Source organism: Nicotiana sylvestris, chromosome 3 (genome assembly GCF_000393655.2).
Source record: "Nicotiana sylvestris chromosome 3, ASM39365v2, whole genome shotgun sequence".
Classification (NCBI taxonomy): Eukaryota; Viridiplantae; Streptophyta; class Magnoliopsida; order Solanales; family Solanaceae; genus Nicotiana; species Nicotiana sylvestris.
The window spans coordinates 208,386,443-208,407,211 of NC_091059.1; the positions used below are offsets into that span (position 1 = coordinate 208,386,443).

The following is a 20,769-nucleotide window of genomic DNA, read 5'->3' on the forward strand; positions in this document are numbered from 1 at the left end:
TTTTTATTGGCTTTACTTACTATATAATTTTCAACTGTTTATATGCTAATATGCTAAATGTTTTTTTTACCGCTTTAATATTATTTGAATTGTGAATATATACAACTGCTACGAAACCCCCTTCTTTCTGAGTCTTCTGAATTTATGGTGTACACGTGCGCGTGACCCACCTTTCTGTTAAAGTCATACCAAATAAGACGGAGTTGGGACAAGTAACTAGGCCGGGCAGACTTTCGTGCTCCCGGTACGTTGCCCCCGCTTCGGCTCAAACTGTCCGTTTGGGTAAGCCAGGTCTAGAACAAATACCCAAGGTTTTACACTTAGAATAACTCAGCCATGTACCGGATCCCTAGTAGGAACGAATATTTGCATCATATGCATTTGGCCTTGGAGACTCAACACAGGGGTTGGGTCTGTCTAGGACAGGTGAACCCAAAATAAAAAGACCATCATGATGCATCCTATTTATTCCTTGTGCATTCATTTGCCTCGAACATGCTTGTTGACCAGTTTAAATAAAATCATGGTAAGGGGAAAGAAATAAAATGAGTTGTTTTTTTTAAAAAAAAAATATATATATATAAAAAAAAAAAATCGAAAATGATTTTTCTTTTAGTATAAATTTTCAAAAAAAAATGAATTTTTGACTTTATTAAATTAAATTTCAGATACAAAATGAGTACCACACAAAACCCCTCATCCGCAAATACAGAAGAGTTTCTATTCCAGCTTCAAAGGTGGTGGTGTGAATTAGGCGAAGATGGTCAAAAGTGGGTCATCAAACATTTGGGAAATCTCCCGGATATTATGCAAGTTAAACCCCGGGATGATCTGATTGCGGCATTAATAACTTTTTGGGACCCTGTTCACAATGTCTTTCGTTTCTCTGACTTCGAGCTCACTCCTACATTAGAGGAGGTAGCTGTATATGTTGGTTTCGACGGAAGTTTAAGGAATCAAAGCTTGATATTCACGAAGGCTCCCTCGGTACATCGATTTTTCGGTCTTCTTAACATCAGCAGTCAAATCAGGAAAAGCAATGTCATCAACGAATGTTGTTCTTTCAACTTTTTGTATTCAAGGTTCGGAAAGTCAGATGAGTTCAAAATTCATGAGAAAGGCCTTACTAACAAACAAGACAAAGACGCATGGCAGGTTCACTGTTGCTTCGCCTTCATGGTGGCTTTTCTAGGAATCATGGTCTTCCCGAACAAAGAACGAACAATCGATATTCGCACCGCAAAAGTTGTGCAAATCCTCACCTCCAAGGAAAATCACACCCTTGTCCCCATCATTCTCTCAAACATTTATCGGGCTTTGACTTTATGTAAAGCAGGAGCGAAAGTCTTCGAAGGATGCAAAATTTTGTTGCAAATGTGGCTGATTGAACATCTCCAACAACAGCCCAAGATCATACAGTATGGGCCAAACAACGATAATTACATCGAGGGTTATGAGGAAAGAGTGAAAAATTATCAGGTTCCAGAAGGGACAGAAGCATGGGTATCTCAGCTAAGGGCTCTAATGGCAAATCAAATTGAGTGGACTCTGGGATGGCTATCAATGAGGGAAGTGATACATATGTCAAATTCAAATAGTTATCTGTTACTATTGGGATTGAGAAGCATCCAGCCATACGTGTCGTTGAGAGTCCTAAGACAACTAGGAAGATATCACGTAGTTCCTGATGATGAAGATTTGAGTGCGCAAGAAATCGAACTACACCCAGAGGCCACTATTCCTGAGGCATTACTTCAGCAGATGTGGAATGGATGTCGATACTTAAAAAGCGATACTCAAGTCCCAGACACTACAAAGGGTGAGATAAATTCTGGATATGCAAGGTGGTTCGAGAAACGGTCTCGCGTGGATGAGGTACCAGAACCTGAGCTGAGAAGGCCAACTAAAAGACCCCATATTCAAAACTTTAATGATAAAATCCAAGAGCGGTTGATCTGGGGAGAAAAAGAGAAGGGGTACAAAGCAACTATCCATGCCCTAAAGGAAAATCTAAGGAACCTCAGTCTGGAGAAGGATTTGCAAGCACAAGAAGCTGAAGGCGAGAAGAAGAGTCTAGCCTGTGAGAATGAAAGTCTTCATGCTCGATTTCTGAAAATGAAAAAGGCTTCTGAAACGCCAATGAGGAATTGGAAGGATCAAAAAACCATCGCCAATCTTTTTGAAAGAATGCAGGATTATGATTCCATTCTTGCTGCAAAAGAAAGGGCGTTGAGCAAAGCAAAAGAAAGGATCCAACAATTAAACGAAGAAGCCAGATCTGATAAGGAACGCCAAAATAGGCAATCCGAGAAAGACAGGGCACAATTCAAGAAGGAAAAAGACCATTGGATACGATCAGAAGACCAACTTCGTGCACAACTAGAAGAGGCAAGAAGGTATAGAGAGCATCAACAAACGGACACTGATAAAGAAAGAGCGCAGATGAGATTAGAGCAGGCCAGACTCCGAGCTCTATTAGAGTCAGCCCTAGATCGTGAAGGCCGTATCCGAGATATAGCCACCACTCGCCAGCAGCAATTGCAGAATCAAGGCCAACATCTCCAAGATTTCAGGGCACAGATCCACGACCTGGCGGTCTACACCTCTCAAAGTTATGTAAACTGCCAAGGAATGGATTATGAAAGGTTTACCGAGCATGCACCCACCTTTGCCCGTCATCTAGCAGTGGAGTTGGAAAGGATGTATCGAACATTGGGAGGACATCCGGGTCAAGCCCCGCCTTGAGCAAATGATCTAATAATTTACAACACAAGTGGAAAGTGGGGCACGTTATGAGATGTTAAGAATTGTATCTTTTTATTTCAATTTGAATGTGTGTATTTCAAGACATTGTTTTTACAAAGTTTTCAAATGTAATGTTTGTTCATCTTCTTTTTATAAATGTTAAAGACATTGTTTTTACAAAGTTTTCAAATGTAATGTTTGTTCATTTTCTTTTATAAATGTTAGCCTCATGGCAGAACTATGCCTGATCTGATTCACGCGGGGACGTGATACGTAGGCAATCCCCATAAGATTCGACCTTTTTTAATAAAGAAAAAAAAAAGAAAAAAAATACAAAATAAAATAAAACACAGGGTTTCCCAAAGTACTTTAAAAAGGGACGAATGAGCAAACCGGGATGACGCATGTTGTTTGAGGCAAAGCATGTAGAAACGATTAACTGCCTAGGTGCATTGCATCCTCTGTGTTATGATCAAATCTGTTAAAATCTAACGCTAACAAAGTTTGTTGTTGTCTGATTCAGACAAGTTAGTTGTTAAAGAACTCTGGCAACACACTCATACCAAACCAGATCCAAAGGACCGGTAGCAACAAGCATGACTACTTCAGAGAATAGTAATGAGGAAGAAAGGCCAATGGGCCAGTTGCTAAAAGAAGCGATGGAAAAGATTGAAAGGATGGGACTAGAGATGAATGCAATGCAGCTAGCCCTAGCCAAAACACAAAAGAGCCTTGAAACGCTGGGACACATGCCGGAATACCCTCACTCTGGCCCTTCCACAAGCCGTCCAAATCCCCTTTATCATCAAGAAAGAAGCCCTCATGATTCCCAAGCTCCACCACCCCATCAACCTCTCCCAACACCCAATATTCCCATCTTTGTGGGACCCACATCAGCCCCTTTGCAGAGAACGACCAGTGAGCCATTGTTTCAGGCTCACGATACACAATACTATCCCCCTGAGCCTACATTCCAGGCACCCGAGCCTCAAGCTTACAATCCATATGTGGAAGTGCCGGCAGAGTTTGAGAAGCCAGTTAAGGCTCCTGAACAGGATGAAGTGCTGAGAAAGTTCAAAAGCCTGGAGCAGTCCTTCAGGAACTTGCACGGGCTAGGCAATCAAGTCAGCGTAGCATACAAAGATCTGTGCCCTTTCCCAGACGTCCAACTCCCGGCTGGGTTCAAGATGCCTAAGTTTGATTTATATGAAGGGCACGGTGATCCCATGGCACATTTGCGGGGATTCTGTAGCAAAATGAGAGGGGCAGGCGGCAAGGATGAGCTGCTGATAGCTTATTTCGGCCAAAGTCTGAGCGGATCTGCACTAGAATGGTATACCAGGCAGGATTCCAGCAGGTGGTACACGTGGGATGATCTGGCGCAGGCTTTTGCAGGTCATTTCCAGTACAATCTCGAGATAGTCCCTGACCGTCTCACATTATTGAGAACTGGGAAGAAACCCGGGGAAAGTTTTCGCGAGTTCGGGTTCCGCTGGAGAGAACAAGCAGCTAGAGTCGATCCTCCCATGAGAGAGGGAGAGATGGTGGACTATTTCTTGCAGACACTAGATCCAACCTACTTTGGTCACTTGGTGACAACAGTTGGAAAATTGTTCAACGAGGTGGTCAAGATAGGGGTCATGATAGAAGAGGGTTTGAGGTCTGACAAGATCTTGAACTATTCGGCACTCAAGGCCACAACCCAGGCTATTCAAAATGGCACGGGAGGTGCGTTGAGAAGAAAGAAAGAAGAGGTTGCTACGATCGAGGCAGGCAGTTGGTCCAGGCCTGGCAGGCCACACTACAACCAACCCAGACCTCACAGGTCAGAATACCCATACAACCCACCACAAAATTTCTATCCACCTCGAGAACCACATTGTTCCGTACACCAGGCCCAAGCATACACTCAGCCTCCGGTTCGCCCACAATGGCGCGCGCCGGCTCCCCAGAACATATATGCACCACCACAAAACACCTATCCTCCACCGAGGGCGTATAGAAACCCTTCAGGGGCAGGCTTCCGGGGAAATCCAGATGCTAGGAATGACAGGTTGCGGAAGCAGAGAACTTTCACGGAGTTGGGAGAAACCTACACCGCTTTGTTCCACAAGCTGAGGCAATTGGGTTTGGTTAGTCCTGTCCAGACTCGAGAACCAAATCCCCCACCTCAGAACTTGGATCGATCAATCAGTTGTGAATACTGTTCAGGGATGCTCGGGCATGATACCGAGAAGTGCTGGAAATTAAGGCATGCCATACAGGATCTTATTGACACCAATAAGATCGAGGTCCAGACACCGGAGGCTCCTAACATCAACCAAAACCCACTGCCAGCGCACCACGAAACTCACATGATTGAGTTGGTGTGTGAGGGAGGAGAATTGAGAAAACCCTCACAAACAGTGATGATGATCCAAGCCGCCCCGAAAGAAGTCTCAACCAGTGGAGGAACGAGTGTACAGTCGCAGGGAGAAGGCGTCAAGCCGGTAGTGATATTGGGAAAGAGCCCGTCCGCCATAACAAGCAAACCCGAGCCAAGCAAGTTGGTAATACCAGGGATCCCGCCCACACCGGCGGTCGTGTTGAAAGGGGTATGTAGAGAACGGGTGACCATAAAGCCTGTGGTCCAGCTGCCGATGATTGACAGCAGGGCTGTGCCTTGGAAATATGAAAAGGCGGTGGTGATATACAAAGGAAAACAGGTGGAAGAAGTCAGTTGTGAAGCGCAAGGGCTGACTCGATCAGGTCGATGTTTTGCTCCGGTAGGGCTAAGAAGAACCAACCCAGCTGCAACCAAGAAACCTGTGTCCGAAGAAGAGGCTGAAGAGTTCCTAAGGAAGATGAAAGTACAGGACTATTCTGTGGTCGAACAGCTGAGAAAAACACCGGCCCAGATCTCACTGTTGTCATTACTGATCCATTCTGAGGAGCATCGTCGGACCCTGATGAAGATATTGAACGAAGCTCATGTACCCAGTGAGATTTCTGTAAACCACCTGGAAACCATTGCCAGCAAGATTTTCGAGGTGAACAGGGTAACATTCTCAGATGATGACCTGTCAGTGGAGGGTACGGAGCATAATAAGGCTCTATACCTAGCTGTCAAATGTGAAGACTCGGTGGTAACTCGAGCATTGGTGGATAATGGCTCAAGCGCCAATATTTGCCCACTATCTACTTTAAACCAGTTAAAGATCGACCACAGAAGGATCCACAAGAACAGTATATGTGTCCGAGGGTTTGACGGAAACGGAACAGCCACTGTAGGGGATGTTGTACTTGAACTGACCATTGGTCCAGTCCTGTTTACAATGGAATTCCAGGTGTTAGATGCCACAGTTTCTTATAACCTGCTGTTAGGACGACCATGGATTCATGCAGCCAAAGCGGTGCCTTCCACCCTACATCAGATAGTGAAGTTCGAGTGGGAAAGACAAGAGGTCGTGTTACACGGCGAGGACACAACGTGCACCACGGGCGGAGCAATTGTACCTTTCATAGAGACTGCTGATGACAAAGGTCCTTGGGTCTACCAGATTTTCGATACAGGGTCAGCCAACAAAATTTCTGAAGGAGAAATCATCCCGCACCCTAGGATAGCTGCCGCGACAGCCATGATGGTCTCGGAAATGCTGGGTAATGGATTTGTGCCAGGAAAAGGCCTGGGAGTCGAGCTTCAAGGGATTTTCCAACCTATCTCCCTTCCTAAAAATCTGGAAACTTTCAGATTGGGGTTCAGACCAACCGCAGCAGACAAGAAGCAAGCGCGGAAAATGAAGAAGAGGGTCTGGTTTCTGCCTAAACTAGTGCCACGCCTCTCAAGGTCTTTTGTCAAAGCAAGTACCAAGGGGTCGCCAGTCCCAAAGATTCGAGGACCTCTGATCGGTATAGATGAAGACCTGAATCAGAGTTTTGAGAGGCTATTCGCGGATGTCAGTGTAGTGGAGGCCGGAGAAGGGTCCAGCAGAGCAGAGATACAGTTTGTGGGGCCTGAGGCCAAGACCAACAATTGGACGTTTACTCCTCTTCCTGTCCGAGGGGAGTCTTGGTAGTAGGCTTTGATTTATGTTTTATATGTTTTGTTTTGTCCGGATTATTCAAGGGTGTAATCCAAATTTTACTTTCGTTTTTGTAAAAGTGTGAACCCTTTTATCTCGCAAGTTTAATGAAGTTCTTTTGTCCCATCTTAATTTTTGTTTTGTTCTTTTTCTTTCTGAATAGTTCTCTTTTTACTGGTTCTAATGACATGGCATGCACAACGAATCTTCGACCTAGTCTAATAAATCAATCTGAAACCGACTCAATGATGCAAGAGGTCGTTTGTGATGATGAATCTGAATGTGATAAAGGTGAAGCCTTCGAAGAGATAAACCGAGAATTATGCCAATTTGAAGAAAAACCCAAGCCTAACCTAAATGACACCGAGGTTGTGAATCTAGGAGACGCTGATAACGTCCAAGAGACCAAAATTAGTATCCACATTGAGCCGAATGTCAGAGAAGAATTGATCAAAACCCTCATGGAATTCAAAGATGTTTTTGCATGGTCATATGACGATATGCCTGGATTAAGCACCAATTTAGTGGTTCACAAATTGCCCACTGACCCGGCATACCCTCCGGTCAAGCAAAAACTAAGGAAATTTAAAACAGAAATGAGTGTAAAAATCAAAGAAGAAGTGATTAAGCAGTTGCAAGCGAAGGTCATTCGGGTCACTCGATATCCCGAGTGGTTGGCCAATGTGGTACCAGTCCCAAAGAAGGATGGAAAAATCAGGGTGTGCGTCGACTACCGCAACCTCAACAAAGCAAGTCCCAAGGACAATTTTCCATTGCCCAACATCCATATCTTGATCGATAATTGCGCGGGGCGCGAGATCGGATCCTTTGTAGATTTCTATGCGGGTTATCATCAGATCCTAATGGACGAGGAAGATGCGGAGAAAACAGCGTTTATTACGCCATGGGGAACCTACTGCTATCGGGTAATGCCATTCGGGTTAAAGAACGCCGGGGCGACGTACATGCGAGCAATGACTGCTGTGTTTCATGACATGATACACAAGGAAATCGAGGTGTACGTCGATGATGTGATCATCAAATCTTGGCGTCAGGAGGACCATGTAGCAGACCTAAGGAGATTTTTCCAAAGACTCCGGAGGTATGATATCAAGCTTAACCCGGCCAAATGCGCATTCGGGGTTCCATCAGGAAAGTTGCTAGGATTCATCGTCAGTCGACGGGGGATTGAGTTAGACCCATCCAAAATTGAATCCATCCGAGATTTGCCACCGCCAAGGAACAAAACAGAGGTAATGAGTTTGCTGGGTAGACTCAATTACATCAGCAGGTTCATCGCTCAACTCACAGCGACTTGTGAGCCCATATTTCGGCTGCTGAGAAAGGATGCTGCAGTAGGTTGGACGACAGAGTGTAAGGAGGCTTTCGACCAAATCAAAGGGTATCTGTCTAATCCACCCGTATTGGTCCCGCCGAAGCCTGGGAAGCCCTTAATTCTTTACCTAACGGTCTTGGAAAATTCATTTGGTTGTGTATTGGGGCAACATGATGACACAGGAAGGAAGGAGCAGGCCATCTACTATCTTAGCAAGAAATTCACAGTACATGAGGTCAAGTACACTCAACTCGAGAAAACATGTTGCGCCCTAACTTGGGTAGCTCAGAAGTTGAAGCACTACCTGTCTTCATATACTACTTATCTCATATCCCGTTTGGACCCATTGAAGTATATCTTTCAGAAACCTATGCCCACGGGAAGGTTGGCAAAATGGCAAATTCTGCTCACAGAGTTTGATATCGTCTATGTAACGAGGACGGCCATGAAAGCCCAGGCGCTGGCAGACCATTTGGCAGAGAATCCCGTTGATGAAAAATACGAGCCCTTAAGAACGTATTTTCCTGACGAAGAGGTAATGCATACAAATGAGTTGGAATTGCCTGAGGAACCGGGTTGGAAGCTTTTCTTCGATGGAGCTGCAAACGCGAAAGGGGTTGGAATAGGAGCAGTACTCATTTCTGAAACAGGACGGCATTATCCTGTTACGGCTCAACTACGCTTCTATTGCACCAACAATATGGCCGAGTATGAGGCTTGCATTCTGGGTCTGCGCTTGGCTGCTGACATGGATGTCCAAGACGTCTTGGTCTTGGGAGACTCGGACCTCTTGGTACATCAAATTCAGGGTGAATGGGAAACACGAGATCTAAAGCTCATACCATACCGACAATGCTTGCATGATCTGAGCAAGCAATTTCGATCGGTGAAGTTCAAACACATCCCGAGAGTTCACAATGAGGTTGCGGATGCCTTGGCCACCTTAGCATCAATGCTGCACCACCCTGACAAAATGTATGTTGATCCTCTACACATCCAGGTCCGTGATCAGCACGCCTACTGCAATGCCATAGAAGAAGAAGCAGATGGCGAACCCTGGTTTCATGATATCAAGGAATACCTCAGAATGGGGATATATCCAGAACATGCCTCTAGAGACCAAAAAAGAGCCCTTCGGCGTTTGTCGAATGGTTTCTTCCTCAGTGGAGGAGTATTGTACAAAAGAACCCCGGATTTGGGATTGTTGAGATGCATAGATGCCAGTCAAGCAACGACGGTTATGGCAGAAGTACATGCTGGAGTTTGTGGACCACACATGAGCGGGTATGTGTTGGCAAGAAAGATCCTTCGAACAGGGTGTTATTGGCTCACCATGGAACACGACTGTATCACTTTCGTGAGGAAATGCCATCAGTGCCAGATACATGGAGATTTGATTCATTCTCCGCCAACAGAGTTACATACGATGTCAGCACCCTGGCCGTTTGTGGCATGGGGCATGGATGTCATTGGGCCCATCGAGCCGGCAGCATCCAACAGTCATAGGTTCATCCTAGTGACCATTGATTACTTCACCAAATGGGTTGAGGCTAAAACCTTCAAATCAGTAACCAAAAAGGCAGTGGTGGACTTTGTTCACTCCCATATCATCTGTAGATTTGGGATCCCAAAAGTGATCATCACGGATAACGGCGCGAATCTTAATAGCAGCTTGATGAGAGAGGTATGCCAACAATTCAAGATTACACACCGCAATTCCACCCCATATCGTCCCAAGGCGAATGGAGCAGTCGAAGCAACCAATAAGAATATCAAGAAGATACTGCGAAAAATGGTGGAAGGGTCCAGACAATGGCACGAGAGATTACCCTTTGCTTTGTTGGGTTACCGCACTACCGTCCGAACTTCCATAGGCGCAACTCCTTATTTGTTGGTGTATGGAACTGAGGCCGTAATACCAGCGGAGGTCGAAATTTCGTCCCTCCGAATTGTCGCTGAAGCCGGGATTAATGATGATGAATGGGTCAAAGCTCGATTGGAACAGTTGAGCCTGATAGATGAGAAAAGATTGGCAGCAGTGTGTCATGGTCAGCTGTACCAGAAGAGAATGGCAAGAACATATAATAAGAAGGTGCGCCCCAGGAAGTTTGAAGTAGGGCAGCAGGTATTGAAGAAGATCCTCCCACATCAGGTCGAGGCAAAAGGCAAATTCGCCCCAAATTGGCAAGGGCCTTATATCGTGACCAGAGTATTGTCCAACGGTGCTTTGTGTTTGACAGATGTCGAAGGGAGATGTGTCGACATGGCTATCAATTCTGATGCAGTCAAAAGATATTATGCGTAATTTCTTTGATTATGGCAATTTTTGGTTTATTTGTTTGTATTTGGCATTTATTGGATAATGAGATGACGGAGGCAATACTTTCTTCTATCCAAACACTTTTAACCCTTGCTTCCCCCTTTGAGCCTTAAGTAATTCTTTCATGCCCCTCTTTTGGAATCACTAATGGAAAAGACATGAAAAAAAAGAGAAAAGAAAAGAGAAAGAAAATGAAAAGAAGGAAAAGAAAAAAAAAAGGAGAAGATAAAATCATAAAAAGTACAAAACCGTTGGGAACTACGTTTGACCTGATTCCTCAAAGAGGATACGTAGGCGCCTCACGGCTCGGTCATAGTATGCATCATAGTGGATAATAGGATGCATAAGGTACGTAGTGTGCATAATAGGCACATTGTGCGTAACGCACATAGCGCAACATAAGTGTAAAAAAATAAATTCCCCAAGCAAGAAAACTGGGGCAGAGGTTATGTTTTAAGTTCCAACAAAGGTTTGATTCCAAAAGTTGTAGCACATCACCCATCAAATTATTTTCATTTTTATAGCCTTTCTTTAACTCCACACCAAAACCAACATCAACGTCCAAAAGACCTCCCGATCAATGTTCAAGAGATGTCGAGTCAGGCAAATGAGACCGAGAATAATACACCGATCCCCAGCAAAGAAGAGGATCGTAAGACTGGGAATGAATTGATGGTCAAAGGAATCTCCAGAAGAGAGGGTCGTATCTACAACGCCCCGATTCCTCGAAAGAAATAAAATGAGAGAGTCTTATCGGTGAAAACCTTCACAGGCACCGAGAGGCGATGTAAGATGAGGGATATGAAATGAGAGAGTCTTATTGGTGAAAACCTTCACAGGCACCATAAGGCGCCGGGAGATGAGAGAAAAGAGAGAGTCTCATTAGTGAAAACCCCTCGAAGGGCACTATGAGGCGACAAGACAAATCAACAAAAGCTACCACATTCGCAACGAAATGGACAGTCATTTATCATCCCCAGCAAGTCAGGCCATCGGGCAAATCGATTGATACAAATAGACTGGGTCGGGAATCTATGGTGCACGTCATGATCACGGGGACCAGTCATGTCCTCCAGATAAGTTCTTTTGAGTTTCTTCTCCCCACCAAATATGGGTTCAGAAAGATTTTTTCCCTCTAGCTTTTATTTTCTCTTCCTAAAATTTGTCTTGAAAAGAATTTTTCAAAGCTTACTACCAGAAACCGGAGGGGAATTCACCCAATGCAGGGATCGTGCCCGGCAATTTTGGAGGAAGTGAGCTCCTAAAGGGAGTGGTTTCGGGAGTTAAAAGCAGACTCCCACAGAATATGCTTAAAGAGAAAGCGGAAAAGGGGATTAATTGAAAGCCAATCCCCAACAGGCTAGAGGCCCCCAGCAGGCAACTTTGCCCACTAATCAATTGGGACATAGAGCAAGAGAAGAGAAGAAAGGAAAATCATCCGCCAAAAAGGCACCCTCTACCACCACAATGAAAACTAATTAAATCCTTTTGTCTGCTGCAGGAAAGCAAAGGATTGATGATGGCAGCAAGACGCAACGCCAGGGAAATCACCAAAACCGGGGCAGAAATTTTCTGCCGATTGTCAAAAAAAATTTTCTCGGAAGAACGGGGAAACAATTTCAAATACTTTTAAGTTCTAGGTCGCCCATCAGTATAATGCGGGAATACATTTAAGTTCTAGGTCGCCCACCAGTATAATGCGGGAATACATTTAAGTTCTAGGTCGCCCACCAGTATAATGCGGGAATACATTTAAGTTCTAGGTCGCCCACCAGTATAATGCGGGAATACATTTAAGTTCTAGGTCGCCCACCAGTATAATGCGGGAATACATTTAAGTTCTAGGTCGCCAACCAGTATAATGCGGGAATACATTTAAGTTCTAGGTCGCCCACCAGTATAATGCGGGAATACATTTAAGTTCTAGGTCGCCCACCAGTATAATGCGGGAATACATTTAAGTTCTAGGTCGCCCACCAGTATAATGCAGGAATACATTTAAGTTCTAGGTCGCCCACCAGTATAATGCGGGAATACATTTAAGTTCTAGGTCGCCCACCAGTATAATGCGGGAATACATTTAAGTTCTAGGTCGCCCACCAGTATAATGCGGGAATACATTTAAGTTCTAGGTCGCCCACCAGTATAATGCGGGAATACATTTAAGTTCTAGGTCGCCCACCAGTATAATGCGGGAATACATTTAAGTTCTAGGTCGCCCACCAGTATAATGCGGGAATACATTTAAGTTCTAGGTCGCCCACCAGTATAATGCGGGAATACTTTTAAGTTCTAGGTCGCCCACCAGTATAATGCGGGAATACTTTTAAGTTCTAGGTCGCCCACCAGTATAATGCGGGAATACATTTAAGTTCTAGGTCGCCCACCAGTATAATGCGGGAATACTTTTAAGTTCTAGGTCGCCCACCAGTATAATGCGGGAATACATTTAAGTTCTAGGTCGCCCACCAGTATAATGCGGGAATACTTTTAAGTTCTAGGTCGCCCACTAGTATAATGCGGGAATACATTTAAGTTCTAGGTCGCCCACCAATATAATGCGGGAATACTTTTAAGTTCTAGGTCGCCCACCAGTATAATGCGGGAATACATTTAAGTTCTAGGTCGCCCACCAGTATAATGCGGGAGTACTTTTAAGTTCTAGGTCGCCCACCAGTATAATGCGGGAATACATTTAAGTTCTAGGTCGCCCACCAGTATAATGCGGGAGTACTTTTAAGTTCTAGGTCGCCCACCAGTATAATGCGGGAATACATTTAAGTTCTAGGTCGCCCACCAGTATAATGCGGGAATACATTTAAGTTCTAGGTCGCCCACCAGTATAATGCGGGAATACTTTTTAGCTCTAGATTTTGGAATCAGTCACCCCACCTGAAGACGGAAGGGTACAACAGAGATCCCCAAACAGGAAACAATAAAATCCCCAGCACCAAGAAGCAGACAACTGCAGAGGCAAGCGCGCAATTCAAAAGAAAAAAGGAACGCGTCTCAAAAGAAGCAGTTTGGGAACGTTATAGCATGCCCAACATAACAATTTTGATGAAAAGCCATACCACCAAAGAAACAATTGAAAGGCTTGAAGAAGAGGGCATGTTCCCAGCGGATCAAGCGAAGTGATGAAAACTGGCATTCAAACGTTAGCGAAGGACCAGCATCATCTCCCAAAGTCACAAGATAAAGGCATCGGAGGAAAGCGTTAGCCGACAAGAAAGCAAGGCAACAAGAACAAGTTGAAGATGGATGAGATTTCAGGATCCTCAGTTTAGCTTAGCTTCTTGTTTTCCTTTTAGAGCAATGTAATAGGGAGATCGGTTGAGCAGTAGCATCCTACAGCAGCATACAACAGCGCACAACAACAGCAAACACTACAGTCACACGGTAGTCCCAGCTACCAAAATTTCCCGAACTACATTGACCTGATTCCTGTTCAGCCCAGGATATGTAGGAAACCTCTGAAGCAAAGGTTCGGTCAAATCTTTTTCAAAAATGCTTCACACGGAGTATTCGGACGGGCAAAAATCGCTCGCTTTATCTTTGCGCGAAGACCCTTCGTGTTCTTCGTGCAAAGAGGGGCAGCTGTAAGCACGTGATTTTTGCTTCACGAGCAATCACTCCAAAAGGAAAACAAAAATAGTGACAAATGGCTTCACTGTACAATTTTTCGATCTTCCCGTGACATGTGTTGTTAGTCATTTGTGGGTCTGTCCATTTCGCATTTAGTCATTGTCAAACAAAATACAAAAAATATGTGTCGTTAAAAGAAAATTCAAAAAATATAAATATATGTGCGTCGTTCGTTCTAAGTTGTGATTTAACTTACTTAAATATTTTTGGGATAATTGTGTGGAAATGTTACATTGTTGTTGATTTTAATTTCATTATTTTATTATTATCTCATTTTTGTTTAAAAGAAAAAAAAAAGAAGCAAAAGAGTGAAGGAAAATCGGTTTGGGCCCAAAAGAAATGAAACAAAGCAGGCCCAAACAGGCACTCAACCCAGTCCAAATCCGGCCTGCCCAAACGTTGGTTCAAACGACGCCGTATCAGCGTCCTTATTAGAGCTGTAGATCTGACTCAAACAAACGGTCCTGATCAAGCCAATCATTCAACCCCAAACGACGTCGCTTAGGGTAATGGATCTGAGCCGTCCAACCACTTGATCCAACGGACCCAGGTTTTCCCCTAAGCCCGTCCAGTTTTGACCCGATCCAGCCTTACCCGGCCTCACCCACTACCAAAATCCAAACGACACCGTCTTCCCTAAGTGGATAGATCCTAGCCATAGATCTCATTTGATCCGACGGCCAGGATCTAAACCCCTAAACCATATATAAACTCAACCCTTCACCCCACGCCCCCTATCCGAACCCCACCCTTCACTCGTCTCCTTCCCCAAGCTGAAACCCCCAAACCCTAGCAAGCCGCCCTAGTTTCCCTTCCACCAGAACCCGGCGGCATGAACGCCGGTGACCACCTCCTGAACACCATAAGACCCCCTCACTCTCCTGAACCTGGATCTGTCACCCCCTAGCCCCGAATCACCTTCCTTCATCTCGAATCTTCATTTGAAGATTTGAGTCGAACCCGGACCTATGCCAAACCACCCCATCTTCATACCAGACACTCCCCTGACCTTCCTCGTGATCAAACCAAGCTTGGTTTGGTCCGAAACTACCCACAACTCCTAAAAATCCAGATCTGAAAATCCAGACCTTAGAACACATGCACCTGGGGAATCCGGCCGGTCTTGAAAGGGGTTTGAGGTTCAATGGATCTTAACCAAGGTGTTCTCATGTGAGAACACCCTGGTTAAAATTTGTTTGGCCTTAAATGGGCAGAGTTGAGTCAGATTTGGGTCTGTTTGATTTAAACATTTTTCGGTAAGTTTTTCTTTCCCTTTTCGTTTATTTAACTGCTAATTAAGTCATTAGCATGCTTTGTGGTGATTGTTTGTTATTTTCTGATAGCTTCTTAATTTCTTTCATCTCTGTAAAGACCTTTTATTTGGTCGATTGTTTTCTGTGTATGATTTAAATGTATCCTATGATAAGCATGTCCGATTAGTATAGTCGTCGCATGAATAACTTATATAGGTTCCTAGTGACTGACCAAGTTGTCCGAAGCCCTTTAGGTCCCTGTATGTGTTGTTTATTTGAACGACTGATTATTACCTGTTATAATTAGTATAGTCGACTCGATAAATGTCGTCGATCAGTTTTCTATAACTAATGAATCGAATGAGCTAATAATGTCGCATGACTAATTGAACCTTGTCACTGACTGAATGCCCAGCATTGTCTGAAATGAGTTTGTTTGCATTGCAAAAATGACTGAAAAGGTTCAGTCCAGGGCAGTCCTGAATTTGAACTTTCATGAGTTCAGAATGCCCTGATGCTGCAAGGGGCAGGGCAGTAATAAGCAGGGTTTAACAGGGGTAGTCTGGGGTTTGAAAAGAATAAAAATAATTAGTTTAAATGAGCTGACAAGTAGGGTACTAATTTAGGATTAAACTAATACCAATGGGGAACAAGACACAAGGGTATGGGGCTTAAAATGAATAATAAAATGAGCTCATAACTCTTGATTAAACAAAAACCAGGCGTGGGGAACAAAGGGCTGGCACCAAAGATGCTTAGGCATGGGCTTAAAGGGTATGGGCATTCTGCCAATTGGCAGGGGAGGCAGCTTAGCTGCACTAGGTCGATTAGCTTATAAATAAGCTGTTTCAGAACATAAAAAGAGGCTGGACTTTTAGTCTTCAGAAAGGAAAAAAAAACAAAAGGCTGGAAAACGTTTAGTCTGAAGAGAGGTCTAGTGAGTTTAAAGAAAACTGAAAAAAACATAAGGTAGTTTCCAATAAACATTGTAACCAAACACTGCCTGAAAGTTGTATAAGAGTGCATATTGGTCAAGCTGTCTTGGCCAAGTTCTGTTGCTTGCATTGACTGAGTTGTTTGTGGTTGTTGAACTGGTGGTTTTGCTGCATTGAACCCTCAGTTATTGCTGTTGTTTCATTATTCTTCCCTGGGATTGCTCGTTTGGTGCTCGATTGTTTGCTGGTTCTCTTTGTTCTGGGAAATATTGTTGTTTGTCTATGGATTGTGGACAACACTTGGATTGTTCATTTGTTGTTCGACTCTTTGCTGAGCTTCATCATTATTGGCTGGTTGTTTGTTGCTGTTTTGTTGCTGTGAATCTGCTGTTGCTGTTGTTTGCTGTGTACTACTCAGCTGATCCTTTTTCTTCTTCTTTTGTTCCTCTACATCAGGTACACAACCAAGGCACTATCAAATGTAATTGGAACATTGAGCATGAATGCAAAAAGAAAAAGACTTGAAGTTGATTTTCATACATATATTGTTATATTAGATATCATGTACTGTATGATAATTTTCATTCTTGTATTGACAATAGAAGCAGCCTGTATGCCTAGTGTATATCAATATAAGTTAGCTAAATGGTAGCTTACATATGTATGCTGATAGGTGATAATATGCTCAATGAGATAGGTTGCAACTCAGATTTTAGTTTACTTTGCAGTATATGTTGTAATGTATGCCAAGTATGAAAACTGTACATCATGGATTAAGTTCTTCCTTTTCGGATTGATGGTCTCATATAACTAGTAAACCACCTGTTAAGACAAAGAACACCAAACTTGCAATCTCAACCTCATGAAGGTCGAGTTCAGGCCAAAACAGGCCAAGCAGGCCTGCTTCGAGCAAGCAGTGGCCCAGATTTGGCCCATCAAGCATGGGTTGGATTTGGGCCCGTGATTATTTATTCGACTGACTGTGCACACAGCCTCGTTCCTGATTTTTAAGCATTTCCGAATTCTATTATAAATAACTTGCAAGCATTTAATTAATTAGGACTATCTACTGCTTTCAATTGATAGAGACAAACACGACAAGAAACATAGTTGCTATGGGATATCCTTTTAAAATAAGAACGAGATGAGCCTCGACGAAAATAAGCAAAGAGCGCAGGCTGCGGGGCCCTCGTTAAACGTATGGTATCGAAGCATTCAGTTTCCAGGATGGGTCTTTTAGCAAATCTCACGGCCCTCCCAGAATAATAACGCGATAGTCTCTTTAAGCGCGTATTTAATAAACCTTACCTTCTTAAACTCGGGTGCACATTTATGTGACCCAAATCCAAATCTCGACGGATTCGAAATGTATTTCTAATCACGGGTATATTGATTGTAACGTGGTTCGAGAGGCATATCCATGACATCGCAAATTCCTTTTAAAGGTAGAACGAGACGAGCCTCGTCAAACCGAAAATGTACACAGCTGCGGGGCCCTCTGACTGTATATATATTAAAACACTTAGAATTCGGGATAGACCGTTTAGCGAATTTTTCGGCCTTCCCCAAAACAACAATACGCTAGTTGCTTTAGGCGCGTCTTAATAATTTATTCTCCTTAATTCGGGTGCACATTTATGTGACCCAAATCCAAATCTCAACCGAGTCGAAATATGTCAACAACCACGGGTGCATTGATGTAATGTGGTTCGAGATATGTTTTCACGACGTTGCAAGTCTTATAAAATAACAGTAAATGATAAAAGCGTTTTAAAAGTTAAATTTTGCACATAGGTTCACACTTGTTTAAAAATCAGATAAATAAAGCCGAATATAACAGTTGAGCGACCGTGCTAGAACCACGGAACTCGGGAATGCCTAACACCTTCTCCCGGGTTAACAAAATTCCTTATCCGGATTTCTGGTATGCAGACTGTAATATAGAGTCATTATTTTCCTCGATGCGGGATTAAAAATTGGTGACTTGGGACACCCTAAATCTCCCAAGTGGCGACTCTGAAATAAATAAACAAATCCCGTTTCGATTGTCCTTTAATTGGAAAAAACTCCCCTGCCCCCTCTCGGGTACGGAAAAGGAGGTGTGACATATTTCATGTGACCCGGCTCCAATTTGGAACGAGGTTAAATAGAACTTGTCGTGAACCATGAGTGCATTACATATAGCATGGCTTGCAAGAGATTTTCTTTTATTTTAGAGACGAACTTAATAGAAAATATAGTCACTATAGGTTTATCCTTTAAAATAAAAATGAGACGAGCCTCGCCAAATAAATCACAAACCGCCGGGGCCCTCAATAAAATACATAACCATTGACTAGACTTTGGATTTGGCCGTTTAATGAACCTTCACGGCCTCTTCCTAAAATAACAATACGTTAGACTCTTTAGGACGCGCCTTAATAAATCTTACCTTCTTAAACTCGGGTGCACATTTATGTGACCCAAATCCAATTCTCAACGGAGTCGAAATGTGTTTCTAATCACGGGTACATTGATTGTGACGTGGTTCGAGATGCGTGTCCATGACGTTGCAAATTCATTTTAAAAAAAATAAGAATGAGATGAGCCTCGCCAAATAAAATACAAATTGCGGGGCCCTCAGTAAATATTTGCTTTAAAAATTGTTTAGACTTCGGGATGGACCGTTTAGTAAAATTCCACGGTCCTACCCAAAATAAATACGCTAGTCGCTTTAGGCGCGCCTTTAATAATTTAATTTCCTTAAACTCGGGTGCACATTGATGTGACCCAAATCCAAATCTCAACGGAGTCAAAGTGTGTCGACGACCACGGGTACATTGATTGTAACGCGGTTCGAGATACATTTTCACAACGTTGCAATTCCTTGTAAAAAATAATAATAATAATTATGAAAGCGGTCAAAAGTTAAAATTTGCACATAAGTTCATATATGTATAAAATCAGATAATCAAGCCGAATATAACAGTTGAGCGACCGTGCTAGAACCACGGAATTCGGGAATGCCTAACACCTTCTCCCGGGTTAACAGAATTCCTTATCCAGATTTCTGGTACGCAGACTGTAATATGGAGTCATTCTTTTCCTCGATTCGGGATTAAAATTGGTGACTTGGGACACCCTAAATCTCCCAAGTGGCGACTCTGAAATAAATAAACCAATCCCGTTTTCGATTGTCCTTTAATTGGAAAAACTCCCTTATACCCACGCGGGGGCGGAAAAAGGAGGTGTGACATTGTGTATTTGTCAATTTTTGTTTCTTCTCTGCATTCCCTTAGGAGTAATAGAGGAGTAGTAGGGTGCAATCTTAATGTTTCTTTAATTACTAATTTTAGATACTTCAACTCTTCTAGATCAGAATACTCAAATGTTCTCTTTCCTTTTAGGACTTCTCTAACTTTAAGTTATGTTTTAGCTGTAACACTTGGATTTATTATCATTTCAGCCAACTGTCATGACCTGCCACACCATCATGCAACGTAGGTGACACTTGGCATATATTTTTGCCATATGGAATGGTAACATAAGTTAAGGACTAGATCTTGGTGGAATATTCTAGAACTATGGAGAATTTCCTTGGAAATGTTCTAGATATTTATGCACTTGTAGTAAGGTTCTAGAGAAATATAGAGTTTCCTTAGGAAGACCCACCCTATAGAATTGTTAGAAAAGTCCTTAGAAGATTCTAGCTATGTAGAATATACTAGAGAAGGATTTAATTGTAAATACGGAAGGACCTGTAGAACAATTATTATTTACATACTAGCCCCTAGGTGATTAGTATAAATAGGGGGCATTCATTTGTAATTCATTAACCAAGCAAGACAATCAAGTTCTCTCTAATACAAAACTTCCTTTAACAATTCTCTTGTGTTCTAACATTCTCTTGGCGATCTTGAGTGTAGTAAGGCTAACTTGGCATAGCAAGAACGTGAGCAAGCTATGCAAGATCGTGAGCGAGTTTCCAAGTGCCGCACGTGCGCTTAGTTTAAGACTAAGGACATGACAATGTGGTATCAGAGCAAAGGTTATGACTAAGGAATTTAGAAAGAATACAAGAGATTGCTAGAAGGAAGTTTTGTAGGGAACCATGGCCGGAAGGGCTTGGTACTTGCAGAAGGGATCAACACGAAGGTCCCTAAGCGAAAGCAGTATGGTGGTGCACGGGCTGCACGCGAGGTGGCAGACTGGCGGAAGCTAAGGGAGCTCCGAGAGAGGCCACAATTCAGGAGTATGTACGCGAGTTCACTACCTTAATGCTGCAAATCTCATCATTGTCCGAGGAAGATTTCCTCTTCTACTTCATGGATAGGTTGCAAAATTGGGCAAAACATAAGTTAAGAAGACATCAAATAGCTAATGTGAACGGGGCAATCGGAGTAGCCTAGTCACTTATTGACTTCAAGATGGAGCCTGCCAAGTCCAAAGAAGGCAACGCCGAGAGGGATGAGGGAGATCATGATAAGGACAACGA

General features: G+C 43.3%; 1 pseudogene; it reads right to left on the reverse strand.

The window, feature by feature from the left end:
• Window positions 1-3,739: 3,739 nt before the first annotated feature.
• Window positions 3,740-20,769, reverse strand: part of LOC138888615 (premnaspirodiene oxygenase-like) — a 48,985-nt pseudogene continuing 31,955 nt past the window's right edge.